Here is a 25,385-nt window from a genome sequence, read left to right as displayed (position 1 = left end):
CAGCAGCGGCGGCGGCAGGCCTGGCGCTAACGGCGGTCCTGCAGGCCACGACATTGGCGGTTCAGGGGCTCCCGGTGCCGGCGGAATTGGAGGGGCCGGTGCGGCCGGCTGTGGCGGGGCATGAGCAGGCGGCTGTTGCGGGGCATGAGCAGCCAAGAGATTAGCCATGCGAATGTCCATCATCCCCGGCAGAGCTTCAAACACATCGTGTAAAGTCCTCATCATGTCCCGTACCGATTGTTCCAGTTCATTCAGACGCTCACCCGTCCCCTCCTCCGAGAGGCGCTCGGATTGCCGGTATGTCGGTGGCGGCTCGTAGTCCCCTTCGCTTGGAGGGGCCGACGCTCCCTCCTGGGACCCCGCTCGGGCCCCTTCCCCAAGGGGTTCATACATCCAGACCCATCCCAGCTACCGCCGGTCTCTCTGGTTCGGGGTAAAGGCCTTTGTCAAACAAACTCTCCCGAAGTCCACTTCCTCTGCGGGAGTACACCTCTCTGGTGCCCTTGGCATTATACAAAGTCCAATCCTCCTGCGTCGGTACCGTCCTCGGGCCCCATCGCGAAGGTGTTGGTGGCAGCCAAGAAAGGTACGCAGGTAACCGGGGAATCGCTCCCCCCACCGCGCCGAACGTGGGTATGGTGGTCGTGGTGATCAATGCCGTGGAGGTTGTAGGGACCGATCCCGTGTCCCCCTCCGTTGTAGGTACTGTTCCCTCTGTCCCGCTCATGATCGTGTCAGATTCGGGACGATAGGAGAAAGACAGTTCTAACAATATGTTGGATCCCCAAGCATCGAGAATAAATCCACGTTTTCAAGAAAAGCAAAAAACAAAATAAATCCACGTTTTCAACTGCAGCCGGAGGCTAAAAACCTGTGAGCTGGCTCACACTAACTCAGTTTAGAGGGAACACTGCCAGTAGGTTCTTTCTATAGTCCAATCTGGATACAAGATAGACTTCACCAGCCTTCCCTCTCACCGATTTGTCAGGTCTCCAGTCCCCCGGGGCCCCCAGAAATGAGATGGTCCAGGCCAGACGCCCAGCAACGAGGCGGATATATAATTATACATGGGCAGCATTCTCAAGTATGGCTGTGAGAGTTGGACTATAAGGAAGGCCGAGCGCCGAAGAATAGATTCTTTTGAACTATGGTGCTGGAGAAGACTCTTGAGAGTCCCTTTGACTGCAAGATCAAATCAGTCAATCCTCAAAGAAATCAACCCTGACTGTTCCCTGGAAGGCCAGATAATGAAACTGAAGCTCAAATACTTTGGCCACCCAATGAGAAGGGAGCACTCACTGGAGAAGACCCTGATGCTGGGAAAGATTGAAGGTCAAAGAAGACGGAGATGGCAAAGGATGAGATGGTTAGACAGTGTCATTGATGCAACGAACATGAAGCTGAGCAAACTCCAGAGGATGGCGGAAGACAGGAAGGCCTGGCGTGATCTGGTCCATGGGGTCGCAAAGAGTCGGACTCGACTGTGCAACTGAACAACAAAAACAAAGCATTCTCAAATTGGGCAAAGGCCCATCAAGTAGATCCTTTCAGGCTGTCTCATAAAGACACTCTCGCCTTCTTCCATGTTGGCTGGAAGAAGGTTCTCAGACCAAATACCCTGAAGCGCCAGGTGACTGCGATCGCAGTGATGTTGGGGAGCAGGGAGGTGGCAAAGGTTGTGTCAGACAAGTACATCAAAAGGTACCTTAAGGGTGTGGCACAGCTAGCACCTGCAGTTTGTCACAAGTTTCCCACCTGGAGTCTGTCTAAGGTGCTTCAGGCTCTGGTAAAAAGCCCCTTTGAGCCCTTGGAGTCAGTAGATCTAAAATTACTGTCTTGGAAGGTCGCCTTCCTAGTTGCTATAACATCTGTAAGATGGGTCTCAGAGTTAGCTGCTCTGTCAGAAAGGAGCTGTGTATATTTCAGAAAGATTCTGTGGTTTTGTGTACAGATCCATTGTTCATACCGAAAGTCAATTCTTCTTTTCACGTAAACCAACAAATAATTTTACCATCTTTCTGCCCTAGGCCCACCCATTCCAGAGAGTGGCCATGGCACAAGCTAGATGTGCGGAGGGCCCTCCAGATCTACATACACCGAACGGCCAGATTCAGAATCTCAGACTTTGCCTGTTTCTCGTGGGACTTTGAATTTGGGAAAAAGAGTTTCCAAAGTGACTATTTCCTTCGGGATCAGAGCGTGCATTAGTAAAGCCTATGAGGTTCTGGGATGAGAGCGCCCACAGGGGTCACAGCTCATTCTACCAGAGCGGCGGTGGCCTCTGCCGCGTTTGCTACCAGGGCTCTTATAGAAGAGCTTTGTAGGGGGGCCGCCTGGTCCTCATTTGGTACTTTTGGCCAACATGATAGAATCGATCAGCAGCAATCGGTCGAGGCTGCCCTGAGCAGACGGGTTCTCCAACAGGTTTTGCAGTATGTCTTGCTCAGTATTCTCAGCCACTGTTCTCTCTAAGCTGAGTTACTGTGAGGTAGCTCACAGTTTTTTAGCCTCCGGCTCACACATTTTTATCTTAGCTCAGGAAGGAGGGCTCCAGAGCAAACTGATTTGTGCAGCAGCCAAAACCGCTCACTCACAACTTTAATGCCAGTAGCTCACAAAGTAGGATTTTTGTTCACGAGACTCCCTCACACAAGAGGGAGTATTGATTACAACCCACGGCAGACAGAGATTAGTTCCCCTGCAGAAAAGGGCTGTCCTGGGGCTGGGGGGGAGGAGTCTATGGCGGCCTTGCGGGAGGACCTCAGGGCAAGCTAATTGATGCAGAGCAAACTAATGGATGCAGCAATTAATTGATTGCTCGCTTACAACTTTGATGCCAGGAGCACACAAAGGAGATTTTTTGCTCACAAGACTCCACAGCTTAAAGGGAACATCGATTCTCACCCTGTGTTACATCATAGCTGGTGTATATAACCAATGTGGATGACCCCCCCCCCCCCCCCGAAAGAGAACAAAACATTGGACCTACCTGAAGATCTCTTTGGCGGGGCAACATAATCCAACATATATTCCCACTGATTTGGCGTTAAAGTTCCTCAAGGTGATAAATGTGTTCAATAAATGTTACTTGGCTCAGTTACCTCGAGTCATTGTTTGCATTGGGAACTAGGCTATTATATGTCTGGAAGGACATTCCCTCTAGGTCCTGGAAGGCATAAAAAAGTTGCATACCCTGCCTGGAGCGAGAGGGGTGGTGCCTAACCAACATGGATGACTTCGCCCTGCCGAAGAGAAGAAACCTTCATGTAGGTCCAGTGTTTCATTTCCCAAAGAACCATGGAGGCATATTTAAAACAGCTTGGTTTTTAATATAGAAAAATGATAGTAAACCTGGTCTACAAACCACAAGAAGCCCTTTTGTTCTGATCCACCAGGGCAATTCTCATGTGTCTCCTGAGTATATGAAGGTTTGTGATGTATCTGCATGTTCTTTTATTTCCCATGTGACTGCCTGTGTCTCTCCTTCCTCCCAAAGAGAAGCCTCTCTTCATAGGCATGTGACTGAAGGCATCTTTACAGAGGTGTCCCAAGGGAAAAGGAAAGAGATGGAAGAGCAGAACCCAGAAGGACCTGGAACTGGCAAGACAGCAAGGAAAGGCCCCCATCCCACCCAAGATGGATGTAGTGATGAATTCTGGGAAAGCCCAGTGCCAGAGATCCATTCTCAGCTCACTGCAATCTCAGACGTACATTGCCAATGCTTCTGGCAATTCTGCTACCATGAGGCCGATGGGCCGCGAGCGGTTTGCAGCCAGCTCCATAGACTTTGCAACCAGTGGCTGAAGCCGGAGAGGCACACCAAGAAGCAGATCCTGGACCTGGTGATCCTGGAGCAGTTCCTGACTATCCTGCCCCACGAAATGCAGTGCTGGATCAGAGGATGTGGGCCGGAGACCAGTTCCCAGGCAGTGGCCCTGGCCGAAGGTTTCCTCCTGAGTCAGGCAGAGGAGAAGAGGCAGACAGAACAGGTGAGGGGATTTCCTTCAATATGTCCAAGAAATTATATGTGCCTTTATCCTAAAGTGTCCCTGGGAGATATTTGTCCAAGTGTTAATCATCCAAGTGGGAGATTGCACGGTGTCTTTAAGCAGCATATTCTCCTAGAGAGTTTCTGGTCCCTCCAGATAACTCACCAGGTCAGCTGATAGAAGGGTGCAGAGTCTAGGAGTCGGGCAGGATCCACTCCTTGGTCTCTCTTCCATTCCATCTCTTACCCCTCTCCCTCGCTGCTGTTTCAGATGTGGGCACCATCCGCGAAGATAGAAGATGCATTCCCTGCGGCAGAAGAAGCTTCCTTGGAGCAAGGGCAGCGTGCTCAGGCCGAGGAGCATGCCCAAGATGCCCTCCCCATTGGTAAGGTCTCTTTGTGCCTGGATACGATTGGGGCACCCAGTGACTTTGATGGGTAGAGAGTTCAGATCGGGGGGGGGGGGGGATTAAATACTTCTTGACACAACTCAGTTAATTTTCAGCATTCAATGTCCCTTAGCTTTTATGCCTCTAAAAGGAGATTAGAGAAATTTCTGGAGAGCAATTGCTCCCATTAATTGAAATATTCATATCTCACCTTCTTTCCATAAAAGGAACTTGAGATGCCTCAAAAGAGAAAAGGTAAAAACATAGAAGCCAGTGTTGGATCAGGCCAATGGACCATCCAGTCCAACTCTCTGTGTCACACAGTGGTCAAAAATACCAGGTAGACAAACCTTGACAGAGCTATTCTGGGTAAGGGTAAGAGTGGACTGTAAAATAAATATGAGCAGTCAGTGTGATGCGGTGGCAAAAAAAAGGCAAATTCAGTCTTGGGTTGTATCAAAAGGGCCATAGCATTGAAATAGCAGGAGGTCATAGCCCCTCTGTATACTGCCTTGTATACTGTGTGCAGTTCTGGAGGCCTCACTTCAAAAAGGATGTGGACAAAATCGAGAGGGTGCAGAAGAGAGCGACGAGGATGATCAGGGGTCTGGAGACTGAGCCCTACGAGGAAAGGCAAAGGGTTTTGAGAATGTTTAGTTTGGAGAAGAGGAGATTGAGGAGGAACATGATTACTCTCTTTAAATATCTGAAAGGAGACCAGCTGAGCTCTGAGCAGGAGCAGGAGAGAGAGCTGTGAGAGAGGTGAGTGGGTTTCTTTTACTTGCTTTCAGCTGAGAGAATTCAGCTAAGGATATTTTGTGGGAAAACTGTGTTTAGCAGTGTGTGGAAGCACTTAGAGTTCTTGCAGAGTCCTGGCTGATTGAGTGTGGGAGAGGAACGGGCATTGTTTGACTGGGATTGCCTGTAATTGAGAGGAAGTGGAAGGGGCATTGTTTTGCCTGTGATTGAGTGCCTGGGTGAATTTGAATTTGAATAGCTGCTGCCTGACCTCTGCTGGGGGAGGCCTCTATTTAAGGAAGCACCTTGGCAGAGGCACGAGCCTCTGGCACGAGCCGAAGGGTGAGCTAAAGGGCTCTTTGCCTGTGGCTCTTAGCCTAGGGACTCTTAGACTAGGGGCGCTGTAAGAAGCCCAAAAAGAGCCAGAAAGACAAGGCCCTAGGCTCTTTGTCTTTCCCGTAAAATAATTTGACTTGATAACAAAACCCACATAAATACCAAGGGTTTAAAAGGGGGATTATATTTATTTATTTTAAAAGAATTATGAAGCCAGAATGCCAGCAGGGGGTTGGGGGCTATCCAGTGTTTTGCACGGAGTGTCACATGTATGACTATCTGCCCACTGGGCAGAAGTCTTGGGTGTGTCCTCGGTGCAAGGAGCTCCTGGTTCTCAGGGAACGTGTGTGCTCCCTTGAGGCCAAGGTGGCTGACCTGGAGAAGCAGAGACAGTCAGCTAGGCACACAGAAAAGACTCTCGGGGACTTGTTAGCTTCGTCCCACTCTGGATCTGGCAGCCCCGCTGCTGTCAGGGAGCATGAGGGTCTAGGGGAAACAGGGCACCATGCTGAGGATAAGGGGAATGTGCCCTCAGAAGGGACCTCTTCCCCAGCTGGTGAGCGGCTCTCCTTTTGCACCAAGGAACCATCCCTGAGCAGGGTGGGAGGGGGGCTCTTGGTAGTGGGTGATTCGATCCTTAGGCAGGTAGACAGCTGGGTGGCGAACCCGCGTACTGACCGTATGGTGACTTGCCTGCCTGGTGCGAAGGTAGCGGACATTACGCGTGTTTTAGATAGGCTGGTAGATAGTGCTGGGGAGGAGCCAGTGGTCGTGGTGCATGTCGGCACCAACGATGTGGGGAAATGCAGTCGTGAGGTCCTGGAGGAGAAATTTAGGCTGCTGGGCAGGAAACTTAGGTCCAGGACCTCCAAGGTAGCCTTCTCAGAAGTGTTACCTGTTCCACGCGCAGGGCCGGAGAGACAGGCAGAGATCAGGAGTCTCAATGCGTGGATGAGACGATGGTGTAGGGGGGAAGGGTTCAGGTTTGTTAGGCACTGGGATACTTTTTGGAACAAGAGGGAGCTGTACAGGCGAGACGGTCTCCACTTGTCCCGAGAAGGAACCAGGCTGCTGGCACTTAAAATCAAAAAGGTGGCAGAGCAGCTTTTAAACTGAATATTGGGGGAAAGCCGACAGGAGATGAAAAGTCTCTGGTTCGGGTTGGCTCATCTGAGAGAGGTGAGGGGGTACCGGTTGCTTTTCTACAGGGAGGTGGATTGAAATTGTCCACAGAGGCCATGGCTGGTGACATGGACTGCCGGACAACGACTCGAGATAGCAAGAGGAAGGATGCAGGCTTAACTTGTAAGGGAAATTACAGCTGTTTCTATACAAATGCTAGAAGTGTCCGAGGTAAAATCGGGGAGTTGGAGTGCTTGGTGTCGGAGGGAAAAATAGACATTGTGGGTATTTCTGAAACTTGGTGGGATGAGGAAAATCAGTGGGACACAGTGATTCCCGGTTATATATTATATCGGAAGGATAGGGGGGGAAGGGTTGGAGGTGGGGTAGCTCTGTATGTCAGAGAGGGTATAAAGTCTAGAAAGATTGAGAGGCTAAGTGAATTGGATTCGCTTCTGGAAGTTCTATGGGTTGAAATAGGGGGGCCAAAAGGAAACTTAACACTGGGAGTTTGTTATCGCCCACCAGATCAAAAGATAGAGGAGGATTATAAAATGATGAATGCCTTAAAGATAGCAACTAGACAAAAACACTGTGTAATAATAGGTGATTTTAACTACCCACACATTGATTGGGTCAATATGTGTTCTAGTCGGGAAAAAGAGATTGAGTTTCTAGACACTCTAAATGACTGTGCTATGGAGCAGATGGTCACGGAACCTACCAGGGGAGAGGCGATCCTTGATTTGGTCCTAAGTAACACTCAAGACCTGGTGAGAGATGTAAAAGTGATTGCACCGCTTGGAAACAGTGATCATAATGTTGTTGAGTTCATCATTTGTACAAATAGAGAATTGGCCAAAAAGACTCACACAACCATTTTTAACTTTAAAAGGGGTAATTTCTCTGATATGAGGGGACACGTGGGGAGGAAACTGAAAGGAAAAGTAGAAAGGGTCAAAACAATTGGGGAAGCTTGGGATCTATTTAAAACTACGATCCTAGAAGCTCAAAAAATATATATTCCGCAGGTTAGGAAAGGCACAAACAGGTATAGGAAAAAGCCTGCATGGTTAACAAACAGAGTAATGGAGGCTGTAAAAAGTAAAAAGAATTCCTTTAAGCAGTGGAAAGCTAGTCACAGTGAGGCTGATAAAACGGAACACAGGCTATGGCAAATAAAATGCAAGTCTGAGGTCAGGCAGGCAAAAAGGGAATATGAGGAGCATATAGCAAAAAACGTAAAAACCAACAATAAAACTTTCTTCAAATACATTAGAAACAGGAAACCAGCCAGGGAGGCAGTGGGGCCCTTGGACGACCAAGGGGTAAAAGGAGTATTGAAGGATGATAGGGAAATGGCTGAGAAGCTAAATGCATTTTTTGCCTCCGTCTTCACTGTGGAAGATGAGAAGTGCTTGCCCACTCCAGAACCACTGATTTCAGGAGGGGTGTTGGAAGACCTGAGTCAGATTGAGGTGATGAGAGAGGAGGTCCTAAAACTGATAGACAACTTAAAAACTGAAAAATCACCAGGCCCAGATGGCATACATCCGAGAGTTCTGAAAGAACTCAAATGTGAACTTGTAGATCTCCTGACAAAGATATGTAATCTTTCCTTAAAATCTGCCTCCATTCCTGAGGATTGGAAGGTAGCTAATGTCACTCCCATCTTTAAAAAGGGTTCCAGAGGAGATCCGGGAAATTACAGGCCAGTCAGTCTGACGTCGATACCGGGTAAATTGGTGGAAACCATTATTAAGGAAAGAATTAGTAGGCACATAGATGAACAAAACCTATTGAGGCAGACTCAGCACGGTTTCTGTAAGGGAAGATCTTGTCTCACTAACCTGTTAGTGTTCTTTGAGGGGGTGAACAAACATGTGGACAAGGGGGATCCAATAGATATTATTTACCTTGACTTCCAGAAAGCTTTTGATAAAGTTCCTCATCAAAGGCTCCTAAGTAAGCTCAAAAATCATGGGATAGAAGGACAAGTCCTTTTATGGATCAAAAACTGGCTAGTTCATAGAAAACAGAGAGTGAGTGTAGGTGGGCAATTTTCTCAGTGGAGGGTGGTAAGCAGTGGGGTACCGCAGGGATCAGTACTTGGTCCACTGCTTTTTAACTTGTTCATTAATGATTTGGAGATGGGAGTAAGCAGTGAAGTGGCTAAATTTGCGGATGATACAAAGTTGTTCAGGGTGGTGAAAACCAGTGAGGATTGTGAGGCACTCCAAGGGGATCTGTCAAGGATGGGCGAGTGGGCGTCAACATGGCAAATGGGGTTCAATGTGGCCAAGTGCAAGGTGATGCACATTGGAGCCAAAAATCCTAAATATAAATACACATTGATGGGGTCTGAACTGGCAGAGACTGAGCAAGAGAGAGATCTTGGAGTTGTAGTGGATAACTCACTGAAAATGTCGAGACAGTGTGTGACTGCAATAAAGAAGGCCAATGCTATGCTGGGGATTATTAGGAAGGGTATTGAAAACAGATCAGCCAATATAATAATGCCCCTATATAAATCAATGGTGAGACCTCATTTGGAATACTGTGTGCAGTTCTGGGCACCACACCTTAAAAAGGATATTATAGCTTTGGAAAAAGTGCAGAAAAGGGCAACTCGAATGATAAAAGGGTTGGAACACTTTCCCTATGAGGAAAGGTTAAAGCGCTTAGGGCTCTTTAGCTTGGAGAAAAGACGACTGAGGGGTGACATGATCGAGGTTTATAAGATTATGCATGGGAAAGAGCAGGTAGAGAAAGAGGTACTTTTCTCCCTTTCTCACAATACAAGAACTCGTGGGCACTCCATGAAACTGCAGAGCGGTCGGGTTAGAACGGATAAAAGGAAGTACTTCTTCACCCAAAGAGTGATTAACACATGGAATTCACTGCCACAGGAAGTGGTGGGTGCTACAAGCATGGACGGCTTCAAAAGGGAATTAGATAAGCATATGGAGCAGAGGTCCATCAGTGGCTATTAGCCACAAGGTATAGCTAGGGGCTCTGGGGCAAGTGATGCTCTGTCTTCTTGGTGCTTGGGGGGGGGGTCAACAGTGGGAGGGCTTCTAATGTCCTGGCCCCACTGCTGGACCTCCTGATGGCACTGGTATTTCTGGCCACTGTGTGACACAGAGTGTTGGACTGGATGGGCCTTTGGCCTGATCCAACATTGGCGTCTCTTATGTTCTTATGTTTATGTTCTAAAGGCTGTCATTTGGAGAAGGGCAAGGAGCTATTCCAGTTGGCAGCAGAGGAGAGGACCCGGAGCAACGGGTTTAAATTACATGCAGAAAGGTATTTGCTGGACATTAGGAAAAACATTTTCACGGCCAGAGTGGTTCAAAGGTGGAATCAGCTGCCTAGGGAGGTGGTGAGCTCCCCTTCACTGGCAGCTTTCGAGAAGAGGCTGGATGAATATTTGTCAGGGATGCTCTAGGTTGGTCCTGCATTGGGCAGGGGGTTGGACTAGATGGTCTGTATGGCCCCTTCCAACTCTATGATTCTATGATTCTATTCAACCTGGTGAATAAAGGGAGCCTCCAGCTTTTGGACAGCAGAGCACTGAAAACCAGTTTCTAGGGGCCAATAATCATGGGGAAATATGGCTTCTGTGCCCGTCCTTAAAAGGGCATCTGGCAGGCTGCTGGGGGAAACCGGATGCTGGCGCAGGGATGGCAGGCTGTGGACTGGCACCCCCAGGAGCTTTGGGAAGGGGCTTTGGGGTGCGGCTTGGGACAGATACGTTGTCATGTTGTTGTTGCGTCTGGCTGCAAACCTGGTTGTGAAGTGAGCATGCCAGGAGACACGCTGAAAACTCACTCATATGACCCTCGAGTCTCCAAATGTGCTCAAGTCACATCTGGGCCGAAGGTGATTGTGATGTGTCCTGTGACATAATTTCCACCCCCCTCTCCACTCTCTCCCTCCCCCCAGGCCAGACAGAAGTCTCACAGAAGTCCAAAATATGTTGGCAGCATTTATACTCCCCTGAGGCTCATAGGTACCTGGTTCTTCTCTCCTGCCTCTCCCAGAATTTAGTAAAAAGTGTTAAAAATATGTTGAGTGTACAAAGGGCAAGGTTTCACAATCCTGGGAAGGGAGTTCGTGAAGCAGGGAACAAACACCCCTCCTTCCTCCTTTTTCTCAGGAACAGGCAGTGAAGAGATGCTGTTGAGCCATCGTCTTTTCAGAGGTGTGGAAACGGCTGGTGCTCCTCCAGTCCAGGTAGGAGAGATAAGCAGGGGGCAGCCTGGGTCCCTTCTCCTTTCTCAGGGCGACCTTTGCTCCTGCAGTTTCTACAAGGTGTCCTGGTGAGAGATCCTCTGAATGCCGTTCCCTTTACCCATCCCAGGCCTTCCGTCCTGTACTTTTCTAGACTACTCCCTTCCAGTGTGCAATCTCTGCTTTGCGTGATCTCTGACGAGGGAATCTGCTTTTTCTTTTAGGGTCCCTTTTCCTTTGAGGAGGTGTCCGTCTATTTCACTGAGGCAGAATGGGCCCTGCTGGATCCGGGACAAAGAGCTCTGTACAGGGAAGTCATGCTGGAGAACTATGGGAATGTGGCCTTCCTGGGTAAGGATCTTTCATAGGTGCCAAAGGTGTGAATTGCTGCCATTGAGATGAGGCGTGAATCAAAATGTTGAATAGCAGTACACTGTTTTGAGGCCTGTCCCACTAGTTGGGGAGGGGCTGTGGCTCACTGGCAGAGCATCTGTTTGGCATGCAGAAGGAGGTCCCAGGTCCAAAGCCTGGCAGCATCTCCAGTGAAAAGGCTTAGGCAGCAGGTGATGTGAAAGAGCTCTGCCTGAGACCCTGTAGAGGCACTGCCGGACGGAGTAGACAATATTGACTTCAGTGGACCAAGGGTCTGATTCAGTACAAGGCAGCTTCCTGTGTTGTTCATGTGTGTGTACTTGCCCGGGGGCAAGTGAGGCCAGAGTTGGGGCCGTCATCCAAGCCAGAGAAGGTGTCCTGGGCCTGAGGCAAAGGTGGGGATGAGAGGCCCTCAGAAGGACTCTGGAAGGGGCCAGATTTCCTCCTTTCTCTGTTGCCAGCCTTTACCACACACTCTTCCCCCTGGATGGGATTACAGGCATCTGTTCTGTCTGTGACCTGGAAATGATTCTGTCAAGAACCAAAGTCTGGGTCCCCCTGAGTCACTACTCTTTGCACTTGAGCAGCAACCAGTTCAGTGGGTTCACGAGGAGAGTGCACACCAGTAAAGCAGACCCATTTTTATATGTGTGTGTGTGTGTTAAGAATTTAAAAATGAGACATCACTAATGTCAAACGCTGTCTCTAGTTTGCCATGATTTGTAAGGGGAGGGAAATTCCTGAGGGTCTGCTTTACTCCTCCTCCTTCACCTCTGAAAGAGCTGCAATGGCACCCAGCTAGTTGAGACTATTCTGAATAAACAGGATTTGCCATCACTGTTTGAGAGAATGGAATCAAGGCTTAAAGATCAGATGCTACAGATCACCTGTTAAAGGGAATCCAAGCCTCCTTATCACAAACCTCACAAATGGCAGAATCAGCACTTAAAATGGGGATGTTAGTGAAGGAAGATGCGAAAAACGTACAGCTCTTTGAAGAGCAGACCCGAGATAGTTTAACTGTCTTGGAAGCTCAATCTAAACAACTCAGTTTTAAAATTTAGAGGTGTCTGTGAGGAAGTGGAGGACTCCTCAGATATTATCAGTCTTCTCTCACACAGGGAATGGCGCCGGCCATTTTGAGAGCCTTCAGGACTGGCCCTTCCATTAGCCTAAGAAGGAAAGGCCACAGGGATCTGCTTGTGCAATTTGCGGGTGGGCATTTGAAACAGAAATACTACAAGAAGCCAGGATAAAGGGGCATATTTTATTTAAGAATCTGGAGATCTTAGTCTTCCCTGATGCCCCCCCCCCAGGAAGCTCTCCGCATTCGAAGGTCTCTGAAATCTGTTATTGCGTGCCTTCAACAAGCCAGTGTTTCTTACAAATGGTTACGCTCAGGGAAACTACAAGTCACTCATCAGGGATCCACCTTCATTTGTTAGCCAAATTGCCTTGAATTATCAATTAGTCTAGGGGAGGTTATGATTATTAATTGGCAATAGGCAAATTAGGGTTCACACCAATGTATACAGAAGTCCCACCTTTGCTGTAAGTACCAGAACAGACACAGAGACTATATTCAGTAAAATATGATGTCTTTTTACTGGAGGATATGTATCATTCAAACAATACACAAACACACACACATTTATGCTTATACTAAGAAATAAAGATAGGTCCTTAACACAGTTGCATGAGCAGGATATTCGTTGGTTGGGAGATATTTACCTGTCCTCATTGGTTGATGGAGGGGTTTAGAAATAGAAGATGGGGAACAGGTGCTCTGAACCGGCAGAGCCACGTGGACTCTAGCTGCAGACTAGAGGTTAAAGATGGAGGTAGGGTATGTGGATAGCAAGCTGGACATAAGAGGGTTAAAGCTTTGATAGGGGTCGTGGAGAGGGTAAGAGAGAGCGGCCATGTGGTAGGTCAGCATCTTTTATAACATGGGGGGGGGGCTAGGCTTGCCACATCCCCCTGTGACACCTTCTGTTAGTCCGTCCCATAAAACATACTATTGGCTGGCTGGAAGAGGGGAGGGGGACTAAGGAGTGGTCAATACTGAGAGCTAGAAACTTAGACTGAGTACTGGCACCTGGATGAAGAGTGATTGAATCATCAGGCTAGGGCTATTGTCTCTTGATGGCCCTAGCCGGCTTGCTGATGGTTGAGCAATAAGTTGCTAAGCAACTATTATTGGAGTCTCAGAGCTACATGCAGCTTTGCCAGCTTGGATGGGGGGGGGTGTTGCCTACATGTGTTTGAAGAAACTCCTAATGGCATCTGGAGTGCTCTGTCCTCATGATTTTCCATGGCATGGCATCTGAGGCTTGGTGCAGGCTTATGGAACTGCTTCATCGGACCATCACTGTTGCAACAACGCTAAAGGAAGGTGTCCCTCTTTCAGGTGTGCAGTCTCAACAGGTATTCTCAGGTCTCCATGTTGTACAGTCCCTTTGCACAGTTCATATTCCATAAAAACACATTGATAGGCTTGCATGGCAAGACTTTGCCCTGGACACTTTGCCTGCTTCTGCAGGCACTCAAACTCTCTGATGACTCAGAACAGTCCTGGCGGACACACAAGACGAAACTCCTGGCGGACACAAAAGAGAAAACTACAATTCCCATCACCCCCTAGGAGAACAAGCAAGATGGCTGTGCTCCATTCTGCCCCTGAGATGGAAACATAACTGGCAGCTCTTTGAATGGTCTCAGGGCTGGAGGATCAGAATTACATATCTGCCTGTTGAAATCTACAAACTTTTGCTATGGTTAAGGTTGGAAGTTCTATGTAGATCTATTTAAAAGTTCTAAAAAAATTATATTAAATTGCTGTTTACCATTCTTAGGGTGGGGGGAAGAGGACTAAGGTTTTCCTTCAGGATTGGCCCTTCCATTAGCCTAAGAAGGAAAGGCCACAGGGATCTGCTTGTGCAATTTGCGGGTGGGCATTTGAAACAAAAATACTACAAGAAGCCAGGACTCAAAACAGTCCTGGCAGACACAAAAGAGAAAACTACAATTCCCATCACCCCCTAGGAGAACAAGCAAGATGGCTGTGCTCAGTTCTGCCCCTGAGATGGAAACATAACTGGCAGCTCTTTGAATGGTCTCGGGGCTGGAGGATCAGCATTACATATCTGCCTGTTGAACTCTACAGACTTTTGCTATGGTTAAGGTTGGAAGTTCGATGTAGATCTATCTAAAAGTTCTAAAAAATATTATATTAAATTGCTGTTTACTATTCTTAGGGAGGGGGGAAGAGGACTAAGGTTTTCCTGCTTCTACTTATTAGAGGTTGTACTGGGGAGTTCTCTTAGGATGTACCTAGGGATACAGATGCAAGGGGAACACTGACATTCCAGTACTGTCTGGCTGTTGAATACATATTGCATGTTTTATTTCCTATATTTTATTGTTCAAAACATAAGTATTTGTCTCATGGATCTGTGCTCAAAGTTTTAGCTGTTTGACTTTTGCACTTTATTTATACTTGAATTACTAAATATCTGGTGATTGATTGGGGGGGACTTAAACGGACCAATTTCTGATACTCTATTCTCTTTTGTTCAAGAATTGTGATGCATTGTGAATTAATTCCACTAAATAATAAAGAGGGTGACCTCATTGCAGGAGGGGACTTTAGTTGGACAAGGCCAATTAATAACTACATAGGGGTATCCCCTACAGGGATAGAACCTGCAATTGTCTCTATAGTGAACCTGATTCAGTAGCTCATATTCTTCTACGCTGTCCCCAATATTCTATTATGCGCAGCCATTTGATCAGTCCCCACTTACCTTCCACAAGGAATTCAACTGACAATGATCTTAAAATTCTATTGTCTGATAAGTTCTCAGCAATTACCCTGTCTGTTGCTGAATTCTTAGCTTATGTTTGGAAGCTAAGGGTAAGGGCGCATAAGTCTTAATCCCCCTTGTGCTCATTTGGATTGTTATATTTTTTAACTGTGTTCACTATTCTTGAGAAGTTTAAAAATGATCCCCTGTTGGTGTAACTTGATATAACTAGTTATGATCTATTAATTCGTTCTATTAATTTATCTGTTCCATTGCCTTCCTTATTGTTCCCGTGTTATGCCAATAAAGGTCTATGTATATGTATATATGTATATATACAGGACACACTTAACTACATTAACCCTTCGCGGAACTAGGGTGCTTTGCCTCACAGATCCACTCCCTTTATACTAATTGGGATTATGGACTTTGATCTCGATCATAGTTCCATCCTTCCAGAAGAATTTTTACTCTTTAATTTCTTTCCTTCCCCATATAAGAATGATCACTTTCTCTCTCTCTCTCCCTCTCTCTCTCTCTCTTTCTCTGTGAAAGAACCCAGAAGTATAAGAGAGACTATGGCGGAGACAGACAACAGCCTTGAATCCAAAGAGAGGCTGGAGAGTTCCTCAAGAGGATCCCAAGAGTATATATCCTTCCCAAATGAGTTCGCTGAGAGTGAGTATCCTTCACGGTTATGTCAAGGGAACAGGAACAGGATGTCCATGGGGGGGGATTTCTGATTCACTTCTGAGCAACATTTGGTTTTGTACAATCATACAGCCCACTGGGTAAGGTGGGAGGGAGGCCTTCAGGGGGCCTGAAATCTGGAGTCTCAGAAACTCCTTCTGGGCAAGAGCTCAGCTGTGGTTCTTGAGGGGGTGAGGTATCCTTAAAGACTAGATGTTCCAGGGAAAGGAGGAGGGTGGTTGAGATCAGCCAAGCTGGACGAGGCCAAAGGACCATCAATGCTTTCCTACTGCAGTCATATAAATGCCTTTGGACCTTACAAGCCCTTCCAGGTGCTAACGGGCTCTCTCTCTTTATTCCAGCAGAGGATGATGAGACAAATGAGGAGAGTGAGGAACTTCATCAGCAAACGCTAGATAGAGTTAGAAATGATAACTTCAAAGAAAACGTCAAGAATCGAGGCAGACTTAAGAGAAAGAAGGGCAGCTGTGTGATTGAGAAGCGAGATGAAAGAAAGTGTAGTGTACATTTTCTAAAGTACAGGATAATGAAGGCAAGTAAATCCATTCAATCTGGAAAGTACTTCAGAAATAGATCACGGTTCCTTGTGCACCAAAGAACCCACACAAGGGAGAAGCCTTTTGAATGCTCGGAGTGTGGAAAGACATTCAGTTACAGTAGCAGTCTTCAACAGCATCAGAGAACCCACACAGGGAAGAAACCTTTTGAATGTTCAGTGTGTGGAAAGAGATTCAGTCAGAGTGGCCATCTTCAACAGCATCAGAGAACCCACACAGGGGAGAAACCCTTTGAATGTTCAGTGTGTGGAAAGAGATTCAGTCAGAGTGGCCATCTTCAAAAGCATCAGAGAACCCACACAGGGGAGAAACCTTTTGAATGTTCAGTGTGTGGAAAGAGATTCCATGACAGGAGCACTCTGCAACAGCATCAAAGAACCCACACAGGGGAGAAACCTTTTGAATGTTCAGCGTGTGGATGGAGATTCACTGACAGTAGCAGTCTGCAAAAGCATCAGAGAACCCACACAGGGGAAAAACCCTTTGAATGTACAGTGTGTGGAAAGAGATTCATTTGTAGTGGCTATCTTCAACGGCATCAGAGAACCCACACAGGGGAGAAACCCTTTGAATGCTCAGTGTGTGGAAAGAGATTCCGTGACAGTAGCACTCTGCAACAGCATCAGAGAACCCACACAGGGGAGAAACCTTTTGAATGTTCAGTGTGTGGAAAGAGATTCCATGACAGGAGCATTCTGCAACAGCATCAGAGAACCCACACAGGGGAGAAGCCTTTTGAATGTTCAGTGTGTGGAAAGAGATTCATTTGTAGTGGCTATCTTCAACGGCATCAGAGAACCCACACAGGGGAGAAACCCTTTGAATGCTCAGTGTGTGGAAAGAGATTCCGTGACAGTAGCACTCTGCAACAGCATCAGAGAACCCACACAGGGGAGAAACCTTTTGAATGTTCAGCGTGTGGAAGGAGATTCCATTACAGGAGCATTCTGCAACAGCATCAGAGAACCCACACAGGGGAGAAACCTTTTGAATGTTCTGTGTGTGGAAAGAAATTCAATTGGAGTGGCCATCTTCAACGGCATCAGAGAACCCACACAGGGGAGAAACCTTTTGAATGTTCAGTGTGTGGAAAGAGATTCAGTCAGAGTGGCAGTCTTCAACTCCATCAAAGAACCCACACAGGATTCCGTGAGAGTAGCACTCTGCAACAGCATCAGAGAACCCACACAGGGGAGAAACCTTTTGAATGTTCAGTGTGTGGAAAGAGATTCATTCGTAGTGGCCATCTTCAACGGCATCTGAGAACCCACACAGGGGAGAAACCCTTTGAATGCTCAGTGTGTGGAAAGAGATTCAGTCAGAGTGACCATCTTCAACAGCATCAGAGAACCCACACAGGGGAGAAACCTTTTGAATGTTCAGTGTGTGGAAAGAGATTCATTCATAGTGGCAATGTTCAGAAGCATCAGAGAACCCACACAGGGGAGAAACCCTTTGAATGCTCAGTGTGTGGAAAGAGATTCAGTCAGAGTGGCAGTCTTCAGAAGCATCAGAGAACCCACACAGGGGAGAAACCTTTTGAATGTTCAGCGTGTGGAAGGAGATTCAGTGACAGTAGCAGTCTGCAACAGCATCAGAGAACCCACACAGGGGAGAAACCTTTTGAATGTTCAGTGTGTGGAAAGAGATACATTCGGAGTAGCCATCTTCAACGGCATCTGAGAAACCACATGGGAGAAACCTTTTGAATGCTCAGAGTGTGGAAAGAGATTCAGTGGCTGTAGAAGTCTTCAGTGGCACGAGAGAACCCACACAGGGGAGAAACCTTTTGAATGCTCAGAGTGTGGAAAGAGATTCAGTCAAAGTGGCCATCATCAACAGCATCAGATAATCCACACAGCAGAGAAACCTTTGAAATATTTAGAGTGTGGAAAGAGATTCAGTAATACTGGCAGTGTTCAACAGCATCACAGAACCCATACAGGGGGAAAACTTTTGAATGCTGTTTAAAGTGTCTAAAGTTTAAGTTTAGGAGATCACTTTAAGAGTGTTTAAAGTTTGTTTAAAGAAAGTTAAGACTAGAGTATTTAAAGAGATTCAGTTTGAGTTGCCATCTTGAGCAGGACCTAAGAAACCACATGGGTGAAACATTTTGAGTTCTCAGAGTGTAGAAGGAGATTGATTAACAGTAGCAGTCTTCAACGGTGTTAGAGAACCCACACAGAGGAAATGTCTTTTGTATGCTCAGAGTATGGGGTTCCACTCCGCATGGAAAACTTCTACAGCATCTAAGAACCCACACAAGGAGAAACCATGTAACTTCTTAGCCCATGAAAAAAGTTTTTCCCTTATTCCACTCCTAAAAGACAACCAGAGAACATGTAAAGCATTGAAACTATATATCTCTTGAAGAAAGCTTGAATCTACACAGAAATCCTACCCTAACTAGGAAGAAATGTTTGAAATGCTTGGACTGTGGAAGAAGCTTTAGCCATATTTGAAGCCCTCAAAAAGATCTCACAGAGAAGAAACCAAGGATGGGCTCTGCTGATCAAAGGAGATTCAAGACCAGCTCATGTCTCTTTTAGCCTGGAGGAACCTCATAAATGCTCCACACAAGGGAGGAACCTCATAAATGCTCAGCGTGTGGCAAAAGCTTGTGGCACAGATCCCACTTTCATGTTCCTCAGAGAATCCATATGAGGGTGAAACATTCTTATAGCTGTTTTTGATGAGGGTCTTCTTCAGACGCCCCGGTGCTGGAGGTTCAGAAAGGCTCAGAAAGTAGTTTAGCAAAGGAGGGCCTTTTTAGTGGTTGCCCTCCTCTGTGAAATTTGCCACTTCAGGTTATCTGCCAATCTAACGCTTTCTGACATCAACAAAACTGGCAAAAAACCTTTCCTTTCCCAAATCCTGTGAGGGAATAGTAAAGTTGAGGGTAACTGATATCTACCACCTCTCTGCTACTGGCATAAACCTAGTGTGCCCAGCTAGCATCCTTAATTCACAAACATTTTTAGATGACAAGCAGTTCCGGAGATGAATGACACAACCCTAATCTTTTTGGGGTGCCGCCACCTTGAAGCCGAAAGAGTTCTGGGAGTAGGATTTATTTGGGTTGAAAAGCTTTTGTCCCCCAACCCAACAACTCAGTAAGTTCTAAGGGGTCAGAGCCCCCAATATCATCCAGTATTGTGGAAATGGACTGGTATCTGTGGAGTTGGCAGGTGAACCTTGTGGGACTCAAATTTCCCAGTCTCTCTCTCTTTTTTAAAAAACAAATAACATTTTTATTGCTTTTCTAAAACTACAACTCTACAGGGTCAGGGAAAGGGAACAACCTAAAATATAGAGTAACAAGGATTTTGGTTACAGTAGTTTAAGGTAGTTGAAACATCTCTTTATTCTGCAAATAGTAAAATGTGAGAGTTATTAATAACAAAAGAAAATCAAGTTAGACAGCAAACAATCTCTGACATACTTGATTAGGGTGTAGAGTTCACTTTAACATATACAATAAAGGTAGGAATGAGACTAACAAGATCAATCTATTTTTGCTTATTTCTTTCCTCCTAATTTTTTATCGAAGTCCAAATTAATTCTGATTAAAATCGAAGGATTCTGCCATTGTGTTCAGGTTGATGTCAAGACTTTCCTTTCCCTCTTTCTTCCTCTGCATCTTTGTCATTTTCTGCTTTCTCAGGACCCTTCTCTCTGTGCTTGCTGCATCAGGAATCTTTTCGCTTGGTGAACAGAGTCTGTTCTCACTGGGGTTTCTTTAAGTTCCTTCTGCAATCTCCACATTGGAATTGGTCTTCTGGTCCAGTAGGTGGCGCAGGTCTGCAGCAATCATTTGGGAGAGTCTATGGTTGTTTCCGGGTTAACGCCGGAAAAGAAATGCTGGCAGTTTCCATTATAGGTTTCGTTTTCGCCGCCATTCTTTGTGCACACCGCATCATTGTTTACAGTAAGATAAAAGTTCAAATAGTCTCTGAGGGTCTGACAGTCTATCGCTTTTTCGCTAGTTAACACCATTTTCAATCAAGTTACGCTTTTTTCCAAGCTGTCCTTTCTGCCTCTTGCTTAACTCAGTCTTTTCAGGCTTGGGCTTTCCCCTCCCCCTTCTGCTTATTTTGGGACTTCGGTATGTCTTGGTCGCTGACGAATGTTTGTTGAGTCGTGAATTCACTCACATCCTTTACTTGCGTTTAGGTAGATAGAGAGGTTCTTGCTTCAGATCACTTGTACGCTCTGGCCGGTGTGCGCCTCTAAATGCCACTGCTGGCTCCGTGCCGCGGGGACCTTACGGGACAAAGAAGTGCCTCGATCCTTTGGCTTCCGCCTTGGGAGAGGCACCTCTCGAGTCCTAGGCTATGACCCCCCTACAAGGGGTCAGGGGGTGCCAAGACCAGCTCAGCCCCCCTCCCCATCAGCATATTTTATGGGTCGCTCACATCAAAGCTGTGATGGAGCGTGCCCGCTTGCGAGTTGCTAAAACCAGAAGTCCCCAAACCCCCCAATCTCAATTGTCCTCCCCACCCACCCCCAGATTTTCCCAGAGAGAATCAGAGAAGTTTGGTTGAGTCTCCCACCAGCTCCATGAGCCAGAAAGGACCTTGGCCAAGGCTCACTCCCCACCTCGGACTCCTCAGAGCCCCCCTTGAATTTCTCCTGGGAGACTGTGCCTTTATGCAGCAGGCTGAGAAATTTCATCTCACTACTTTAATTTGGAAAGGTACCTCCATTAGGGTTGCTAACAGGCCTGAAGGGGAAAAAATATCCTGCCTCTTTCCCAGAGGCTTCGTGTGTGTAAATGGGCATCTGAAGAGATAAGTAACATCCCATAATGCCTCTGTGAAGAAGAAGAGTTGGATTTATACCTCGCCCTTCACTCAGAGTCTCAGAATGGCTTACAATCTCCTTCCCTACCTCTCCTCACCAGGGTTCCCACTAATGTGAGCTCCTGTGAGCATGCCCACGGATACTCACCCTTGTGCTCATGGCTTGTCAGCTTATGCTCACAGGTGTTTTAAGGTACTACTGGTCTTTAAGGTGCCACTGTGTGCTATGAAAAGGTTACGGTAATAATGTTCTAAAAACCGAATTTACGCAATAGTCAAATCAGGCCTGCTCACAACTTTAATGCTCGTGGTCTTTTGGTTCACAAAGCACAGGTTAGAGGGAACATCACAGAACAGGCACACTGGGAGGTAGGTGGCGTGAGAGAGCTCTGAGAGAACTGCTCTTGAGAGAACTGTGACTGACCCAAGGTCACCCAGCTGGCTGCATGTGGAGGAGTGGGGAGAAAACAAAACTCAGCTAAGGGAGGGTCATAACTCATTAGAGAGATTATTATTTGTATGAAGTAAATCAGACTTTGAGCTTTCTGTGCTTATGAGTTGGGCTTCATCAAATGGGCCAAAGGTTAGTGTGGCACATCTTTTTTCACTTGTGTATAAAGTTCTAAATAAGAAATTCTCTTCCAGATACTCGAGACTCACACCTGGGGCCATCCATGACTGATCCCCATGAATGAACCCAACCCAGTTTGCCCCCATTCATGATGTGGGTCAGTTAAGTTCAAGAGCCAGAGTGTTGGGTTATGACATGGTGGAGCTGGGTTCATCTTCCCAGTGGTGTTGGGACAAAATCAGCAGCAAGGTTTCATGTAGCCTTCTCCGTGCACTTACCCATCCATGAAGTTCCTGATTAAACCTTTTTTTTTTTTTTTTTTTTGGTGATGGTGGTGGGGTCCTTCAAAGAGAGGTGTTTGATACCTGTGGAAATCTCAGGACATCTGTAATTTTTATTTCCAAGTGGGAAACGGCAGGGAGTTGTGGGATGCATCTCATTTCCCCCTCCCTCGCTATTTCTTATTTCCCTTTCCTGAAAGATTTCATAGCATCTCCACACTTCAAACATTCTCCACCTAGGAAAGCTATGGCCCAGTTGTATGATGCCGGCCACTGGGCCAGGCCAACCTGCATGGTCGGGATCCCTCAAGGATTGGAGGGGCACCTCACTTCCCCCCACCACCACACACACACACACACTTTTTTCCTCTTTCCTTATCTCCTCTTGGCAACCCCCATATCCTCTCCCCTTTCCCTGCCTCATTCTCTCCTTCTCAGCCATTCACCAACCTACCTTTTATCTGCTCCCATCTTTAGCAATGTTTATTATTTACTTTAGCCCCTGGCTTTCTTCACATTGGGGACCAAAGGAAGTTGCATCATTCTCCTCTGCCCCTTTTTATCCTCACAACAACCCTGTGAAGTAGGTTACGCTGACAGTATGTGAGTGGCCCAAAATCACCCAGTGAGCTTCCATAGCGAGACGGGGATTCAGACCTGAGTCTCTGAGACCGTCCTCTGAAGCTCTATCCGGTACACTGCATTGACTTTCATAGGTTGGCTGCTGTTGGACAGGATCCAACAGCCAGTCCTAGGTGAGTCATAAAGGTCAGGTTGCATCAAGTCAGCCAGGGGTTTCTGCCAGCTTCCAGGTGGGACCTGGGGATCTCCCAGAATTAACGACTGAACCCTAGACAACAGAGATCAGTTCCCCTGGAGAAAATGGCTGCTTTGGAAGGTTTATCCCGTGGCATTATAAATCCTAAATTGCTGTCTGGCTAGACTGTGGGAGATTGGCGAAGAGTGAACAAACTGCAACCAATCCCTGAAAAGATAGAGGTAATGTTGGTTGGGAAGCTGGAGATCTTGAATGATATTATGCTCCCCACTTCTGATGGGAGTTCGGCTGACCCTTGCTGACTTAGTTAAGAGCCTGGGGGGGGGGTGTCATATCAGATCCAACAGTACTGCTGTAGAAGCGGGGTGTGCGCGCGTGCCTTGTTGACGGAGTGAAAGGCCGGGGGGGGGGGGGGGGTTATACCAGATCCAACAGGAGTGCTGTAGAAGCAAGTTAACATCTCCCCAAATCATGCTTCCTCCCAGCTCAGCCTAGCCCATAAGATGGCCCCTTGCTTTGATACGGCTGACCTGGCCACCTGGATCCCTGCCACGATGACATCCAGACTAGACTACTCTAATGCATTGTCCATTGATCTTCCTTCAAACTCAATTCAGAAACTCCAGTTGGTGTGGAATACCATGACTCAGCTGCTATCGGGCTGGATCGATGGCCCAGACGGGCCTGATCTCGTCAGCTCTCAGAAGCTCAGCAGGGTTGGCCCTGGCCAGTATTTGGGTGGGAGACCTCCAAGGAATACCAGGGTCACGACACAAAGAAGAAGAAGAGAAGAGATTGGATTTATACCCCGCCCTTCACTTGGGAGTCTCAGAGCGGCTTACAAACTCCTTTCCCTTCCCCTCCCCACAGCAGGCACCCTGTGAGGTGGGTGGGGCTGAGAGAGCTCTGACACAAACTGCTCTTTTTCAAGGACAGCTGTGCCAGAGCTTGTGACTGACCCAAGGTCACATCAGCAGGTGCAAGTGGAGGAGTGGGGGATCAAACCCGGTTCTCTCAGATTAGAGTCCGCACACTTAACCACTACACCAAAGTGGCTCTCAAGGCAAGCAATGGCAAACCACTCCTATTTGTCAGTGATCTGGAACTAGGGGTGAGTAGCATTGTGACCAAGTTTGTAGATAATCCCTGTCACTCTGCCACAACCTCCCTCCACAGTTGAAACTGAGTGAACTCAAGGCCCTGTGCACATCCCCTTGCCAGGTTTGGACTATTTCAGTCCGCTCAGCCTAGAGGAAGTCAACTAATTGCTCCTAACTGTATGCCCCCACCACATGCTGCCTTGACCCGTGCCCATCGTGGCTAATTAAAGCTGGCCATGATGGGTTTCAGGGAGCCCTAAGGGAGATTATTAATGTATCTCCCGGTGGTCCGTCCTCTCTTGAAAAAAACATCCTTGGACCTGGCCAAATTGGTAAATTGCCAGCCGGTCTCCAATTTGCCCTATTTGGGTGAGATAATAGAGAGGGCTGAGGCAATCCACTTACAGAGCTTTTTGGATGATGTTTCCATTTTAGATCCCTTCCAGGCCAATTTTCGTCCATGCCATGGGACGGAGATGGCACTGATCACCCTTATGGACAACCTCCAGGGGCATCTGGATTGGGGCAAATTGGCAGTGCTGTTGCTGTTGGATCTGTCAGTAGTGTTCGAGACGGTCGACCATCAGCTACTGATCCACCGCTTTGCCGAGATGGGAGTCCAGGGGCTTGCTTTGCAATGGCTTGCCTCCTTCCTTCAGGGTTGGAGACAAAGGGTGGCATTAGAGGAACAGCTATCCCGAAGGCACCCACTGGATTGTGGAGTGCCCCAAGGGGTGGTGCTTTTCCCAATGCTATTTAATATCTAAATGTGCCCTCTTGCACGGGCTCGGATGTCACCAGTACGCTGATGATGCCCAGCTCTATCTGTTGTTGGGCGGCCAGTCTGACTCTTAAACTGGAAGATCTGGACTGGGCGTTACAAGCCGTGTCTGGATGGCTTAGACTGAGCCGACTGAAATTGAATCCGACGAAGACGGAGGTCTTATGCCTGAGCTGGGGTGGGCCGAGGGTATGGATACCACTTCCAACCTTTGATGGGGGTCTGTTGGTGCCAGTGCCAGAGTTTGGGAGTGCTCCTGGATGCTTCCTTAACAATGGAGGCCCAGGTAGCAGCCACTGCCAAGTCAGCCTTTTATCACCCTCGGCTGATCAGGCAATTGGTTCCCTTCCTCGAATGCAATTACTTGGCAAAAGTGAGCCATATGATAGTCACCTTGAGGCTGGACTACTGTAATGCTCTCTACATGGGGCTGCCCTTGTCTCAGATCCAGAAGCTACAGCTAGTGCAAATTGCAGCGGCCAGTTTTTTGATGGGCCTCCCAATGCGGGAGCACATCCAGCCTGTGCTGAAAGCACTGCACTGACTACTTATAGCATACTGAATCTGCTTTGAGGTGCTGGTTCTTACCTTTAAAGCCCTTTATGATTGGGGCTGACATACCTGGGGGACTGCCTTTCCCCACATGTTCCCCAGAGAGCACTGTGGTCAGGGTCCCAAAATCAACTGACCCTCCCAGGTCCTAAAGACGTCAGGCTGGAGTTGTTTTCTGTTGCCTCAGAAGGTCGGACCAGAACCAACAGATTGAAATCAAATCTGAAGAGTTTTCGGCTAAACATTAGGAAGAACTTCCTGGCAGAGC

At 47.4% G+C, this 25,385-nt stretch overlaps 1 pseudogene; it reads left to right on the top strand.

Moving 5' to 3' along the window:
• Positions 1-25,385, top strand: part of LOC107122599 — a 58,520-nt pseudogene that overhangs the window by 27,684 nt on the left and 5,451 nt on the right.

The sequence above is a fragment of the Gekko japonicus genome, unplaced genomic scaffold (assembly GCF_001447785.1).
Source record: "Gekko japonicus isolate JY-2015 unplaced genomic scaffold, Gekko_japonicus_V1.1 scaffold1563, whole genome shotgun sequence".
Taxonomy (NCBI): Eukaryota; Metazoa; Chordata; class Lepidosauria; order Squamata; family Gekkonidae; genus Gekko; species Gekko japonicus.
Note: the sequence above shows the minus strand (reverse complement) of the source record. Positions and strands in the feature narration are given on the sequence as shown.